Source organism: Heterodontus francisci, unplaced genomic scaffold (genome assembly GCF_036365525.1).
Source record: "Heterodontus francisci isolate sHetFra1 unplaced genomic scaffold, sHetFra1.hap1 HAP1_SCAFFOLD_1213, whole genome shotgun sequence".
Classification (NCBI taxonomy): Eukaryota; Metazoa; Chordata; class Chondrichthyes; order Heterodontiformes; family Heterodontidae; genus Heterodontus; species Heterodontus francisci.
Window position 1 is genome coordinate 57,939 of NW_027141452.1, and position 17,880 is coordinate 75,818.

A 17,880-nucleotide genomic window follows, 5' to 3' on the forward strand; every position below is an offset into this window, starting at 1 on the left:
ACATCACCGTCTCTGGCCCTGATTCCAAACCCCAGATCCTCAAATCACCCAGACCACCTACATCCACCTCCATAACATCACTGTCTCTGGCCCTGATTCCAAAACCCAGATCCTCAAATCACCCAGACCACCTACTTCCACCTCCATAACATCACCGTCTCTGCCCCTGATTCCAAACCCCAGATCCTCTCTAACACCCAGACCACCTACTTCCACCTCCATAACATCACTGTCTCTGGCCCTGATTCCAAAACCCAGATCCTCAAATCACCCAGACCACCTACTTCCACCTCCATAACATCACCGTCTCTGCCCCTGATTCCAAGCCCCAGATCCTCTCTAACACCCAGACCACCTACTTCCACCTCCATAACATCACTGTCTCTGGCCCTGATTCCAAAACCCAGATCCTCAAATCACCCAGACCACCTACTTCCACCTCCATAACATCACCGTCTCTGCCCCTGATTCCAAGCCCCAGATCCTCTCTAACACCCAGACCACCTGCTTCCACCTCTATAACATCACCGTCTCTGTCCCTGATTCCAAACCCAGATTCTCTCCACCACCCAGACCACCTGCTTCCACCTCTATAACATCACCGTCTCTGTCCCTGATTCCAAACCCAGATACTCTCCACCACCCAGACCACCTGCTTCCACCTCCATAACATCACCGTCTCTGTCCCTGATTCGAAACCCCAGATCCTCAAATCACCCAGACCACCTACTTCCACCTCCATAACATCACCGTCTCTGTCCCTGATTCCAAACCCCAGATCCTCAAATCACCCAGACCACCTGCTTCCACCTCTATAACATCACCGTCTCTGTCCCTGATTCCAAACCCAGATTCTCTCCACCACCCAGACCACCTGCTTCCACCTCTATAACATCACCGTCTCTGTCCCTGATTCCAAACCCAGATACTCTCCACCACCCAGACCACCTGCTTCCACCTCCATAACATCACCGTCTCTGTCCTTGATTCCAAATCCCAGATCCTCAAATCACCCAGACCGTCTACCTCCACCTCCATAACATCACCGTCTGTGTCCCTGATTCCAAACCCCAGATCCTCAAATCACCCAGACCACCTACTTCCACCTCTATAACATCACCGTCTCTGCCCCTGATTCCAAGCCCAGATCCTCTCCATCACCCAGACCACCTACTTCCACCTCTATAACATCACCGTCTCTGTCCTTGATTCCAAATCCCAGATCCTCAAATCACCCAGACCGTCTACCTCCACCTCCATAACATCACCGTCTGTGTCCCTGATTCCAAACCCCAGATCCTCAAATCACCCAGACCACCTGCTTCCACCTCCATAACATCACCGTCTCTGTCCCTGATTCCAAACCCCAGATCCTCAAATCACCCAGACCACCTACTTCCACCTCCATCACTTCACCATCTCCGTCCTTGATTCCAAACCCCAGATCCTCAAATCACCCAGACCACCTGCTTCCACCTCCATCACATCACAGTCTCTGCCCCTGATTCCAAGCCCAGATCCTCTCCATCACCCAGACCACCTACTTCCACCTCCATAACATCACCGTCTCTGTCCCTGATTCCAAACCCCAGATCCTCAAATCACCCAGACCACCTACTTCCACCTCCATAACATCACCGTCTCTGTCCCTGATTCCAAACCCCAGATCCTCAAATCACCCAGACCACCTACTTCCACCTCCATCACTTCACCGTCTCTGTCCCTGATTCCAAACCCAGATCCTCAAATCACCCAGACCACCTGCTTCCACCTCCATAACATCACCGTCTCTGTCCTTGATTCCAAATCCCAGATCCTCTCCATCACCCAGACCACCTACCTCCACCTCCATAACATCACCGTCTCTGCCCCTGATTCCAAGCCGAGATCCTCTCCATCACCCAGACCACCTACTTCTACCTCCATAACATCACCGTCTCTGTCCCTGATTCCAAACCCCAGATCCTCAAATCACCCAGACCACCTACTTCCACCTCCATAACATCACCGTCTCTGGCCCTGATTCCAAACCCCAGATCCTCAAATCACCCAGACCACCTACATCCACCTCCATAACATCACTGTCTCTGGCCCTGATTCCAAAACCCAGATCCTCAAATCACCCAGACCACCTACATCCACCTCCATAACATCACCGTCTCTGGCCCTGATTCCAAGCCCCAGATCCTCAAATCACCCAGACCACCTACTTCCACCTCCATAACATCACCGTCTCTGCCTCTGATTCCAAGCCCAGATCCTCTCTAACACCCAGACCACCTACTTCCACCTCCATAACATCACTGTCTCTGGCCCTGATTCCAAAACCCAGATCCTCAAATCACCCAGACCACCTACTTCCACCTCCATAACATCACCGTCTCTGTCCCTGATTCCAAACCCCAGATCCTCAAATCACCCAGACCACCTACTTCCACCTCCATAACATCACCGTCTCTGCCCCTGATTCCAAGCCCCAGATCCTCAAATCACCCAGACCACCTACTTCCACCTCCATAACATCACCGTCTCTGCCCCTGATTCCAAGCCCCAGATCCTCTCTAACACCCAGACCACCTACTTCCACCTCCATAACATCACCGTCTCTGGCCCTGATTCCAAACCCCAGATCCTCAAATCACCCAGACCACCTACATCCACCTCCATAACATCACTGTCTCTGGCCCTGATTCCAAAACCCAGATCCTCAAATCACCCAGACCACCTACTTCCACCTCCATAACATCACCGTCTCTGCCCCTGATTCCAAGCCCCAGATCCTCAAATCACCCAGACCACCTACTTCCACCTCCATAACATCACCGTCTCTGGCCCTGATTCCAAAACCCAGATCCTCAAATCACCCAGACCACCTACATCCACCTCCATAACATCACCGTCTCTGGCCCTGATTCCAAGCCCCAGATCCTCAAATCACCCAGACCACCTACTTCCACCTCCATAACATCACCGTCTCTGCCTCTGATTCCAAGCCCAGATCCTCTCTAACACCCAGACCACCTACTTCCACCTCCATAACATCACTGTCTCTGGCCCTGATTCCAAAACCCAGATCCTCAAATCACCCAGACCACCTACTTCCACCTCCATAACATCACCGTCTCTGTCCCTGATTCCAAACCCCAGATCCTCAAATCACCCAAACCACCTACTTCCACCTCCATAACATCACCGTCTCTGTCCCTGATTCCAAACCCCAGATCCTCAAATCACCCAAACCACCTACTTCCACCTCCGTAACATCACCGTCTCTGTCCCTGATTCCAAACCCCAGATCCTCAAATCACCCAGACCACCTACTTCCACCTCCATAACATCACCGTCTCTGTCCCTGATTCCAAACCCCAGATCCTCAAATCACCCAAACCACCTACTTCCACCTCCATAACATCACCGTCTCTGTCTCTGATTCCAAACCCAGATCCTCAAATCACCCAGACCACCTACTTCCACCTCCGTAACATCACCGTCTCTGTCCCTGATTCCAAACCCCAGCTCCTCAAATCACCCAGACCGCCTCCTTCCACCTCCATAACATCACCACCTGTGTCCCTGATTCTAAACCCCAGATCCTCAAATCACCCAGACCACCTACTTCCACCTCCATAACATCACCGTCTCTGTCCCTGATTCCAAACCCCAGATCCTCAAATCACCCAGACCATCTACTTCTACCTCCATAACATCACCATCTAGGTCTCTGCCTCAGCTCCTCTGCTCCTGAGTCCTTTGTCTGTGTTTTTTTGGCTCCACACTTGACTATTCCAATTCTCTCCACCTTGTCCCTCCCATAAACTGAGCTCATCTAAACCTCTGCTGCCCGTATCCTACCTTGCACGAAGTCCCGTTCACCCATCACCCTGTGCTCCCTAACGTACATTGTCTCTTGGTCTCAGTTTTAAACTTTTCATCATCCTTTTCAGCCCCAGCTCTTTACCAATAGCCTAGAAAGTGAACTGCATCCCCAAATGTCATCCCTTTGTGTTTGGTATTTTATCATAAGTACTTTTCACGTGCAGGGTGACAGTAGGATTCCTACAATTGGCATAAAGGGGACAGGAGACAGAGGGGAGGGGGTGGAATTTGGCTCAGACTCAAATGAAACACCATCACCTCCATATTCCCTCCTCCAGGCCACACCCCATCTAGACTTGGACATATATCACTGTTCCTGCATCATCACTCGGTCAAAAGCCTGAAATCCTTTCTGTTACAGTATTGTGGGAACACCTTCACAACAGGGACTGCAGTGGTTCAGGATGAAGACCCACCATTTTCTCACGGTAACACGGGAAAGTAATGCCATCCTTGACAGCGTCACCCATATCCTGAGAACAAATAGACATGAGATAAAATCAATGAGTTTATAATTGACTAACTGAAAGCAGGCGAGGGCTGCGATCACAGTGGGACGTCATAACCCCATAAACAAATTGTTAGCACAACTTGCCTCACCAGCATCTTGTGCTTGCCTTTCTGCTGTTGTCTTCATCACAAAACAAGCAACGTTTAAACTCTGACTTAAAAAACTACTGAACGTCAATTGTTCACACGAGATACGTGCTCAATGGTTTCTGTTACCAGACAGTCAGAGAGTCTCCTCTTTGCTCACTGACCTACATTGGCTCCCCGTCTGTCAGCACCTTAATTTTCTCATTCTTGTGTTTGAATCTCTCCATGGTCTCACCCTCCCCCAATTCGTCCCATTGCCCTGTCTATTCCCCTATTCCTGTTAATCTTATGCCTTCGAGTCTTCTTTTCCCAACTGCCTTTTTAAAGTGAGTTGCTTTCCCTCTCTCTCTCTCCCAGCTGTAATTTTCACTCTATGGCACGACTGGTGCCAACCTTACAGAAACTTGGATCTATAAAGTGATGTGAACTGCACAGCTGGCCATTTCTGGTGCAGCCAGCACAGTGTCCTATGCTCGGCTGGGCTCTAGTGCGGGCATTGCATGTATGTGCTGTTAGTGTGAGGAGGGGTTTGAAGTAAAGCCTGGTTACCCGACCAAACCCGTTCAAAGCATTTTTAGTGTTTGATTCACTGCTACTTCTCTTCCAGGAATGCCTACCTTGAAGAAGTTCTGCTCTTCTCTCCAACAGGATTTTCGTTTGCATTTGCTTAAAGCCTGTTAACATTTCTAACCTTTGCCTGTTCTGAGGAAGGGTCACTGAGCTGAAACGTTAACTCTGCTTCTCTCTCCGCAGATGCTGCCAGACCTGCGGAGTATTTCCAGCGCGTTTTGGTTTTATTGCAGATTTCCAGCATCTGCAACAATTTGCTTTTATATTACCGACAATCTGCCTGTTGCCGAGCTCTGATTGACGACTCCCACATACGTCAGGTGAAGGGTGTAGGGCAGACCTGTGCCTGGCGGGCAGGGGGAAGGGGATTAGTCACTCTCTCTGACTGACAGGGGCTGCCCAGGTAGCGTTAGCACTGATTGGTGGAATGCAGGACAGGTGTTGTGGGAGCAGCCGCCCCGACTGCTTTTGCACAGTTCAGTAAATCCTGCAAACTGGACAGGTCACCACCTCCACTCAACACAATTTAAATAATACAGGCATGGTAAGTGTCGGGTTGTGGAAATGGCTGCTGCAGGGAACACTAAACGGGGAGTGGGGAACTCAGAAGACACAGGGGGTGGGGAGGTGGAGAAGGGGAGAGAGGGATAGAGAGAGGAGGGAGAGAGACAGAAACAGACAGAGAGGGGGGAGAGAGACTCCTCGGATACAGAAGCAGTCCGCGTAGAAATGCAGCAAGAGCTGGACAATATCCAGGCTTGGGCTGATAAGTGACAGGCAAATGACACTTGAACCGCTGCAGTCCGTGTGGGCTAGGTACACCCACAGTGCTGTTAGGAAGGGAGTTCCAGGATTTTGACCCAGCGACAGTGAAGGAATGGCAATATAGTTCCAAGTCAGGATGGTGTGTGACTTGGAGGGGAACTTGCAGGTGTTGGTGTTCCCATGCGTCTGCTGCCCTTGTCCTTCTAGTTGGTAGAGATCACGGGTTTGGAAGGTGCTGTCTAAGAAGACTTGGTGCATTGCTGCAGTGCATCTTGTAGATGGTACACACTGCTGCCACTGTGCGTCGGTGGTGGAGGGAGTGAACGTTTGTAGATGGGGTGCCAATCAAGTGGGCTGCTTTGTCCCGGATGGTGTCGAGCTTCTTGAGTGTTGTTGGAGCTGCACCCATCCAGGCAAGTGGAGAGTATTCCATCACACTCCTGACTTGTGCCTTGTAGATGGTGGACAGGCTTTGGGGAGTCAGGAGGTGAGTTACTCACCACACAATTCCCAGCCTCTGACCTGCTCTTGTAGCCACGGTATTTATGTGGCCGGTCTAGTTCAGTTTCTGGTCACTGGTAACCCCCAAGATGTTGATAGTGGGGGGATTCAGCGATCGTAATGCCATCAAACATCAAGGGGAGACGGTTAGATTCTCTCTTGTTTGAGATGGTCATTGCCTGGCACTTGCATGGGGTGAATGTTAACTGTGCTGACACTTGGAGGAAAACAGTCATGCTTAGGTTCACACCTGTTTCAAACCTGGAAGTTATTAATCCTCAGAAACACGACCAATTTCTGCATAACTCCTTAAATGAAAATAAAAATTCAGAAAATAAAATGAACTTTTAAACTCGACATATTAGCATAGCAGTGTTATTGTCACATAGTGCCAAAACAGGAAGGTAAACTATATCCAAACCTCTACTCTACTTTCCAGTTTGGAAAATTATTTTACACAGACCTGTAGGAACCTGGCAAAACAACTAGATGGCAGTGTTGTATTACCCTAAAACAAAATAGAAAATTTAACAAAGTCTAAAATTAAAGAAAACACTTTGTGAGTTCAACTAGCTTGGGGCAGGAGACAAAATAGTGAACAACAAAACGTCGGAGAGAATTATTCTCTGCGAGGATACCAACTGAATCAGGGAGATATATTTAGGTTAAGACCTGGCAAATGGAATATTTTTTATTTATTTTATTTCTATTTTATTTAGAGATCCAGCACTGAAACAGGCCCTTCGGCCCACCGAGTCTCTGCCGACCAACAACCACCCATTTATACTAATCCTATATTAATCCCATATTCGGTACCACATCGCCACCATCTACCTACAGTAGGGGCAATTTACAATGGCCAATTTACCTATCAACCTGCAAGTCTTTGGGAGGAAACCGGAGCACCCGGAGGAATCCCACGCAGACACAGGAAGAACTTGCAAACTCCGCACAGGCAGTACCCAGAATCGAACCCGGGTCGCTGGAGCTGTGAGGCTGCGGTGCTAACCACTGCGAAAGTGTGAAATTGTCCACTTTGGCAGGAAGAATAAAAAAGAAGCATATTATCTAAATGGTGAGAGATTACAGAGCTCTGAGATGCAGAGGGATCTGGGTGTCCTAGTGCGTGAATCGCAAAAGTTTAGTATGCAGGTACAGCAAGTAATTAGGAAAGTTAATAGAATGTTATTGTTTCTCGCGAGGGGAATTGAATACAAAAGTAGGGAGGTTATGCTTCAGCTATACAGGGCATTGGTGAGACCACATCTGGAGTACTGTGTACAGTACTGGTCTCCTTATTTAAGGAAGGATGTAAGTGCTTTGGAGGCAGTTCAGAGAAGGTTTACTAGACTAATACCTGGAATGGATGGGCTGTTGTATGAGGAAAGATTGGACTGGCTAGGCTTGTATCCACTGGAATTTGGAAGAGTAAGAGGCGACTTGATTGAAACATATAAGATCCTGAGGGGTTTTGACAGGGTGGATGTGGAAAGGATGTTTCTATTGTGGGAGAATCTCGAACTAGGGGTCACTGTTTAAAAATAAGAGGTCGCCCATTTAAGACAGAGATGAGGAGAAGTGTTTTCTCTCAGAGGGTCATGAGTCTTTGGAATTCTCTTCCTCAAAAGGCAGTGGAAGCAGAGTCTTTGAATATTTTTAAGGCAGAGGTAGATAGATTCTCGATAAGCAAGAGGGTGGAAGTTATCGGGGGTAGGTGGAAATGTGGAGTAATCAGTTCAGACATGAACTTATTGAATGCGGAGCAGGATCAAGGGGTTGAGTGGCCTACTCCTGCTCCTAATTCGTATATTCGACACATCAGTGGTAGGCTGGCGGGAATCCCATGGTAACAGCTTTTCAACCTCTTTTTGCACTTTCTACACAGAGAGTGGACAATATAATGGACGTCACGTCAAGGTGTTCCAACTTTGGTACACACGCATTTCCGTTAGCTAGACATAACTTTACTAACATAGTTAGACCAATTTATAAAATGGCCCAGACAATTCACCATCTATTGTTGGTAGAGAGTCAAAGCCAGCCTCATAAAGGCATTGTAAGACAGGCAGATACATTAACAATTTTCCTAAAACCAGAAAACCCCATCATGGAAAACACTGAGAAAAAAAAATGGCTTCAAATTCCCAAAACTGGGCGAAGCAGACAAAACAAATTTTAATCGACCGTTACAAAACTAACCTTCCAAAAAAATTGGATGATGACTTGATATCGGGCTGACCGCCTGCAAGAAGCTATTGCCAAAGCAAAAAGTTGGAACCCTTTCAAGGCAAACTTAAAATAAAAACAATGGTTGAGGTTAAAGGGAGTCACAACAAACCACGGGAAACCGGATTACAAATAATCCAATCCTAACACCAGCCATATTGGATGACGCTTGACCCCATTCCCTCAGATTAACAGAACACTCACATTGTCACTGCAATCCTGGACAAATTGGAATCACAGAAATGTGAAAAATCTTGCTTTTAATTGTCATTAATCACTGACTCAATCCAGGAGTTAAATCAGTGATAAAAACCAGGAGCTACATTCCAGCACCAGCGGCCAAATCTTTCCAGGATTAGTCTCTGAACACGTTCACTGGAGAGAGAATGCAGCAAGTATTATAATTAATAAATGGATGAAATCCTTAAACAGCAAAAGAGTTTAACCCGAGGAAAGCAGAGCCTTGGCCGAGGGGAAATCTATCAAAGGCATTTCCCACCCTACAGGACCACAGGAGAAGGTTAAGATTAAACTGACAGATGACTTCAGTGACTCAGTTTCAGACAATCTTTCACACAAACGGGCAGACCGAGGTTTTAATTTCTACTAAAGAAAGTCAATCAGAAACAGAAAAAAAATCCCTGCATCAAAAGACAAACAAAGTCTCACCAGAAGAGAAAGGCTGGCGATTAGGGAATTAAAAACTCACTCGAACATAGTTATAAAACCAGCAGATAAGGGCAGTAGTATAGTTCTCATGGACAAACAACAGTACCTGTTTGAAGCACACAGACAATTAAATAATACAGACCACTACATTAAATTAACAAAACCCATCTTTCAGGAAACACAAAAAGAGATTGACAATATATTAGAACGACTCCAAAAGTCTAAATTTATTAAACGGAAACAGGTTGAATACCTGAGAGGGGAACAACCGCGGCCCAGAAAGTTTTACATACTGCCCAAAATATATAAACATCCAGATACATGGACAATTCCAGGGGAGATACCACCGGGAAGACCCATTGTGTCAGACTGTGGTAGTGAATCCTACAGGGTAGCTGAATACATTGATTCATTCCTGAACCCCTTGGCCCAGAAACATCCCAGTTATATCAAGGACACATATCACTTCACAGAAATAGTTAACTCGTTGACCGTACCCCCTAATGCCCTTCTTTTTACCATGGACATCGAAAGCCTATATACAAATATCGAAACAAACAGAGGTATACAGGCAGTTAAAAATGCCCTCGCTAAATTTCCCCACCCTAAAAGACCAGATGAAGCTATAATTCAGCTACTACATCTGGGTTTAACAAAAAAATGATTTGAATTCAATAATGAATTCTACCTCCAAATTAAGGGCAAAGCTATGGGTAAGAAAGTTGCCCCAGCCTAAGCAAATATTTACATGGCAGACTGGGAGGAGAGTGTTGTTAAAAAGTGTCCTAGGCTCCCAATGTTTTATTACAGGTACTTGGATGATATATGGGGTGTTTGGACCCACACAGAATCAGAATTACAAACATTTATCAAATTCCCAATAAACCCGAGACCTCTACCACCTACCAGGACAAGGGCAGCAGACACGTGCGAACACCACCACCTGCAGGTTCCCCTCCAAGCCGCACACCATCCTGACGTGGAACTATATCGGCTGTTCCTTCACTGTCGCTGGGTCAAATTGCTGGAACTCCCTTCCTAACAGCACTGGCAGGTGTACCCACACCCCAAGGACTGCAGTGGTTCAAGAAGGCAGCTCACAACCACTTTCTCAAGGGCAATTAGGGATGAGCTATAAATGCTGGGCTAGCCAGTGATGCCCACATCCCAGGAACAAAGAAATAAACAAATATCCGCTTGTACTGTCCCTCCCCCTATTAGGTTATATAACTCTCCCCCTCCCTGTATTGGGGTACTGCCACTCCCTATGTAGGGATATATAAAACTCTCTCTATATTGACCCTCCGTCGACTGTGTTATATAAATATCCTCTTATTAATTCCTCCCCCTTTAGGGGTATTTAGAGCCCCACCTGTACTGCTATCACCCATGGGAATGTTTAGCCCCACCCCATACTGTTCCTTTCCATATGGGGGTATTTAAAGCCCCACTGTACAATCCCTCCCATAACAAACAAAAGAACAACAAAGAACAGTACAGCACAGGAACAGGCCATTCGGCCCTCCAAGCCTGCGCCAATCTTGATGCCTGTCTAAACTAAAACCTTCTGCACTTCCGGGGCCCGTATCCCTCTATTCCCATCCTATTCATATATTTGTCAAGATGTCTCTTAAACGTCGCTATCGTATCTGCTTCCACCACCTCCCCTGGCAGCAAGTTCCAGGCACTCACCACCCTCTGTGTAAAAAACTTGCCTCGCACATCCCCTTTAAACTTTTCCCCTCGCACCTTAAACCTATGTCCCCCAGTAACTGACTCTTCCACCCTGGGAAAAAGCTTCTGACTATCCACTCTGGCCATGCCGCTCATAACTTTGTAAACCTCTATCATGTCGCCCCTCCATCTCCGTTGTTCCAGTGAAAACAATCCGAGTTTATCCAACCTCTCCTCATAGCTAATGCCCTCCAGACCAGGCAACATCCTGGTAAACCTCCTCTGTACCCTCTCCAAAGCCTCCACGTCCTTCTGGTAGTGTGGCAACCAGAATTACATGCAATATTCTAAGTGTGGCCTAACTAAGGTTCTGTACAGCTGCAACATGACTTGCCAATTTTTATACTCTATGCCCCGACCGATGAAGGCAAGCATGCCGTATGCCTTCTTGGTGTTTAGAGACCGTGTACTGCAGAGACAAAGTGGGCCCACATCAGAGACGCCATCTATGACTCAGCAATGACCACCTTTGCCAAACGTGAGAAGCAGAATGCAGACTGGTTTCAATCTCCACTTTGAAGAGCTGGAACCTGTCATAGCCGCTAAGCGCATTGCACTGTTGAACTACAAGAAAGCCCCCAGTGAGTTAACATCCATACCACTTAAAGTGGCCAGAAGCACTGCACAAAGAACAGCCAGGCGCTGTGTAAATGACTCCTGGCAACACCTATGCAGTCGTATTCAGCTGGCCTCCGACACCAGAAACATCAGAGGAAGGTATGATGGCATTAAGAGAGCTTTTTGGGCCAACCATCAAGAAGATCGCCCCCCCCCCCCTTCAAATCTAAATCAGGGTACACAATCACTGACCAACGCAAGCAAATGGACCACTGGGTTGAGCACTACCCAGAACTGTACTCCAGGGAGAATGTTGTCACTGAGACCGCCCTCAATGCAGCCCAGCCTCTACCAGTCATGGATGAGCTGGACGAACAGCCAACAAAATTGGAACTCAATGATGCCATTGATACTCTAGCCAGCGGAAAAGCCCCTGGAAAGGACAGCATTACCCCTGAAATAATCAAGAGTGCCAAGCCTGCTATACTCTCAGCACTCTACGAACTGCTTGACAGAAATCTTTGCATCCTCATTGGCTACAGGTGAGGTCCCAGAGGACTGGAGAATAGCCAATGTTGTTCCTTTGTTTAAGAAGGGTAGCAAGGATAATCCAGTAAATTATAGGCCGGTGAGCCTTACGTCAGTGGTAGGGAAATTATTAGAGAGGATTCTTCGGGACAGGATTTACTCCCATTTGGAAACAAACGAACTTATTAGCGAGAGGCAGCATGGTTTTGTAAAGGAAAGGTCGTGTAATTTGATTGAGTTTTTTGAGGAAGTGACGAAGATGATTGATGAAGGAAGGGCAGTGGATGTTATCTATATGGACTTCAGTAAAGCCTTTGACAAGGTCCCTCATGGCAGACTGGTACAAAAGGTGAAGTCACACGGGATCAGAGGTGAGCTGGCAAGATGGATACAGAACTGGCTCGGTCATAGAAGAGAGGGTAGCAGTGGAAGGGTGCTTTTCTGAATGGAGGGATGTGACTAGTGGTGTTCCACAGGGATCAGTGCTGGGACCTTTGCTCTTTGTAGTATATATAAATGATTTGGAGGAAAATGTAGCTGGTCTGATTAGTAAGTTTGCGGACGACACAAAGGTTGGTGGAGTTGCGGACAGTGATGAGGATTGTCAGAGGATACAGCAGGATATAGATCAGTTGGAGACTTGGGCGGAGAAATGGCAGATGGAGTTTAATCCGGACAAATGTGAGGTAATGCATTTTGGAAGGTCTAATGCAGGTGGGAGGTATACAGTAAATGGCAGAACCCTGAGGAGTATTGAGATCTGGGCGTACAGGTCCACAGGTCACTGAAAGTGGCAACGCAGGTGGATAAGGTAGTCAAGAAGGCACACGGCATGCTTGCGTAGAGTATAAAAATTGGCAAGTCATGCTGCAGCTGTACAGAACTTTTGTTAGGCCACACTTAGAATATTGCATGCAATTCTGGTCGCCACACTAGCAGAAGGATGTGGAGGCTTTGGAGAGGGTACAGAGGAGGTTTACCAGGATGTTGCCTGGTCTGGAGGGCATTAGCTATGAGGAGAGGTTGGATAAACTCGGATTGTTTTCACTGGAACGACGGAGGTGGAGGGGCGACATGATAGAGATTTACAAAGTTATGAGCGGCATGGACAGAGTGGATAGTCAGAAGCTTTTTCCCAGGGTGGAAGAGTCAGTTACTAGGGGACATAGGTTTAAGGTGCGAGGGGCAAAGTTTAGAGGGGATGTGCGAGGCAAGTTCTTTACACAGAGGGTGGTGAGTGCCTGGAACTTGCTGCCGGGGGAGGTGGTGGAAGCAGGTACGATAGCGACGTTTAAGAGGCATCTTGACAAATACATGAATAGGATGGGAATAGAGGGATACGGTCCCCGGAAGTGCAGAAGGTTTTAGTTTCGGCAGGCATCAAGATCGGCACAGGCTTGGAGGGCCAAATGGCCTGTTCCTGTGCTGTACTGTTCTTTGTTTTTGCTTTGCCTGTGCTGGGATGAGGGAGCAGTACCACAGGACATGTGCGATGCCAATATCATCACCCTCTATAAGAACAAGGGTGACTGCAGTGACTGCAACAACTACCGTGGAATCTCCCTGCTCAGCATAGTGGGGAAAGTCTTCGCTCGAGTGGTTTTAAACAGGCTCCAGAAGCTGGCTGAGTGTGTCTACCCTGAGGCACAGTGTGGCTTTCGAGCAGAGAGATCCACCATTGACATGCTGTTCTCCCTTCACCAGCTACAGGAGGAATGCCGCGAACAACAGATGCCCCTCTATGTTGCTTTCATTGATCTCACCAAATCCTTTGACCTCGTCAGCAGACGTGGTCTCTTCAGACTACTAGAAAAGATTGGATGTCCACCAAAGCGACTAAGTATCATCACCTCATTCCATGACAATATGAAAGGCACAATTCAGCATAGCGGTGCCTCATCAGACCCCTTTCCTATCCTCAGTGGCGTGAAACAGGACTGTGTTCTCGCACCTACACTGTTTGGGATCTTCTCACTGCTGCTCTCACATGCATTCAAGTTTTCAGAAGAAGGAACTTTCCTCCACACAAGATCAGATGGCAGGTTGTTCAACCTTGCCCGTCTTAGAGCGAAGACCAAAGTACGGAAGGTTCTCATCGGGGAACTCCTCTTTTCTGATGATGCTGCATTAACATCTCACACTGAAGAGTGTCTGCAGAGACTCATCGACAGGATTGCAGCTGCCTGCAACAAATTTGGCCTAACCATCAGCCTCAAGAAAACGAACATCATGGGACAGGACGTCAGAAATGCTCGATCCATCAATATCGGTGACCACACTCTGGAAGTGGTTCAAGAGTTGACTTACCTAGGCTCAACTATCACCAGTAGCCTGTCTCTCTGCAGAAATCAACAAGCGCATGGGAAAGGCGTCCACTGCTATGTCCAGACTGGCCAAAAGGGTGTGGGAATATGGCGCACTGATATGGAACACAAACGTCCGAGTGTAACAAACCTGTGTCCTCAGTACCTTGCTCTACGGCAGCTAGGCCTGGACAACATATATCAGCCAAGAGCGACGTCTCAACTCATTCCATCTTCGCTGCCTCCGGAGAATCCTTGGCATCAGGTGGCAGGACCATATCTCCAACGCAGAAGTCCTCAAGGCAGCCAACATCCCCAGCATATACACACTACTGAGCCAGCGGCGCTTGAGACGGCTTGGCCATGTGAGCCACATGGAAGATGGCAGGATCCCCAAGGACGCATTGTACAGCGAGCTCGTCACTGGTATCAGACCCATCGGCCGTCCATGTCTCCGCTTTAAAGACGTCAACAAGCGCAACATGAAGTCCTGTGACATTGATCAAAAGTCGTGGGAATCAGTTGCCAGCGTTCGCCAGAGCTGGCGGGCAGCCATAAAGGCGGGGCTAAAGTGTGGTGAGTTGAAGAGACTTAGCAGTTGGCAAGAAAAAAGACAGAAGTGCAAGGGGAGAGCCAACTGTGTAACAGCCCCGACAACCAAATTTATCTGCAGCACCTGTGGAAGAGTCTGTCACTCTAGAATTGGCCTTTATAGCCACTCCAGGCACTGCTCCACAAACCACTGACCACCTCCAGGCGCTCACCCATTGTCTCCCGAGACAAGGAGGCCAAAGAAGAAGAAGAAGAAACTGTGATCATAATAAATAGGAGCAGGAGGAGGCCGTTCAGCCCCTCAAGCCTGCTCTGCCTTTCAACAAGGTCATGGCTGATCTTCTACCTCAACTGCACCTTCCTGCACTCTTTCCATATCCCGTAATTTCCTTCATACCCAAAAATCTATCAACCTCTGTCTCAATGACTGAGCATCCACAGCCCTCTGGGGTAGAGAATCCCAAAGATTCACAACCCTCTGTTTGAAGAAATTTCTCCCCCGTCTCAGTGCCAAACGGCCAACACCCTTCATCCTGAGACTGTGACCCCATGTTTGAGATTCCCAGACGGCGGAAACGTTTTCTCAGCATCTACCCTGTCAAGTCTCTTAAGAATTGTATATTTTTCCACTAGATCACTTCCCATTCTCCTGAATTCCAGGGAATATAGGTCTAGTCTACGCAATCTCTCTTCATAGTACAATCCCCTCATCCCAGGAATCAGTCTAGTGAACCCTGGTTGGGGATGTTTGTCCACACTAGTACTCCAGGTATGGTCTCACCAAGGCCCTGTATAATTGTAGTAACACTTCTTTACTCCAATCCCTTTAGATCAAAAACTAATGTACCATTTGCCTTGCTAATTGCTTGATGTACCTGCATGTTAACTTTTGATGACTCACGTACAAGGAGACCCAGGTCCCTCTGAATGTAAACATTTCCCAGTGTCCCACTGCCTTTATTTTTATTTTTCCAGTAAGTGGATATCTTTACACATTGTCACATTGTATTCCATCTGCCATGTCCACTCACCCAACCTGCCTATATTACCCTGCAGTTTCTTTCCCCTGACTGCTAACATTCCCACCTCACTTTGTATTGTCAACATTCAGTCTCCTCAGCTAAGTCATTGATACAGATTGTAAATAGCTGAGGCCCAAGTACCGATCATTGGGGTACCCTGCTAGTTACAATTTGCCAACCCAAAAACGTCCCGTTTATTCCTGCTCTCTGTTTTCTGACCATTAACCAATCCTCAATCTATGCGAATATATTACTCCCAATCCCAGGAGTCCTAATTTCATGCAGTTACCTCTTATGTGGTGCCTTATCAAATGCTTTTTGACAATCCAAATACATCCACTGATTCCTCCTTTATTCACCTTACTCTTACATCTTCAAAAAAAGATCATGGCTGATCATCTAATTCAGTACCCTGTTCCCACTTTCTCCCCATATCCCTTGATCCCTTCAGCATCAAGAAATATATCTATCTCCTTCTTGAATATATTTAATGATTTGGCCTCCACTGCCTTCTGCAGTAAAGAATTCCACAGGTTCACCACCCTCTGAGTGAAGAAATTTCTCCTCATCTCGGTTCTAAATGGCGTACCCCGTATCCTGAGACTGTGACCCCTGGTTCTAAACTCCCCAGACATCGGGAACATCCTCCCTGCATCTAGCCTATCTAGTCCGCTTTGAATTTTATAGTTTTCTATGAGATCCCCTCTCATTCTTCTAAACTCTAGTGAATATAGGCCGAGTCGACCCAATCGCTCCTCATACGTCAGTCCTGCCATCCCAGGAATCAGCCCAGTAAATCTTCTTTGCACTCCCTCCATGGCAAGATCATCCTTCCTCGGATAAGGAGACCAAAACTGCACATAATATTCCAGATGTCCTAACCCTAAGGTAACCCTAACCCTTACCTAACTCCTAAACCTAAACAGCCCTTACATCGTCCCTACACATCCCCTAACCCTAACCTAGCTATTCTAAACACTATTCCCTTAATCTTCTCTAAAACCCTTGCTCAAAAATCTATGCTCTTTGTCACGACTGCTCTTTCAATTCGATATACTCATTGCAAGGTTAGTAATACATGCCTTACATTCCAGTTATAACCCTAGGTGCATATGAAAAATGGCAAGAAGAGTTAGACAGACACCAATGCAGGGCGTGAGCTGATTAAAAGTGGCAGATACTAGTGAAATGAAACACAAGAAATGAGTATGTGAACATGAGAGGGGAGGATTTTTCCACACCTGCTGCCCGATTACCCTACCCGAACCCTGACAACAGCTGGCGATAAGGAAAACTCGAAAAATGGATAATGGCAAGTAAAACAGGACAAGAAGCAATAGGAAGTGTGAGGCAAACAGTAAGTAGCAGGCACCGGTGAAAGAGAAAATTCAAGAAACGAGAACACACACACAAAAGGAGACAATCACCCTCCAGCTCTACCAGAACTCGAACCCAACCCTAACCCTAATGCACCCTCCTCCTCACTCGCCCTAACCTAACATTTGGAAGTGACATGCGTTAGATTGTCTGAACAGAAATACCACAATGAGGTACAGTGGCACAGGATCCCAAACCCTAAAAGTAACCCAACCCCCATATATATGTTGTCACCCTAACTATAGTCTAACCCTCACCCTAGCCCTTATCCCAGCTTCAAACTCTAAGAGTAGCCATACTCATAGTCACAAACCTTATTCTAACATGTTAACCACCAATTCTTATCTTGATCTTCACAACAAACCCGAATCTTCACTTCAAACCTCAACCCTGGCACATTAGTGCCCCCTAATCCTTAACCACAAACTTTAATCGTAACCCTTAAATGCAAACTCCAATTTCTAATAATACCCTACTGTTAACCCCACCAAACACTAAAACTCAACATAGTGCTCTGATGTTAATTCAGCCCACCTGTGAGTGCTGAAGTAAAGAACTAAATCTCAAAGGGGATTTGGACAGACTTAGTGAGCGGGCAAGAA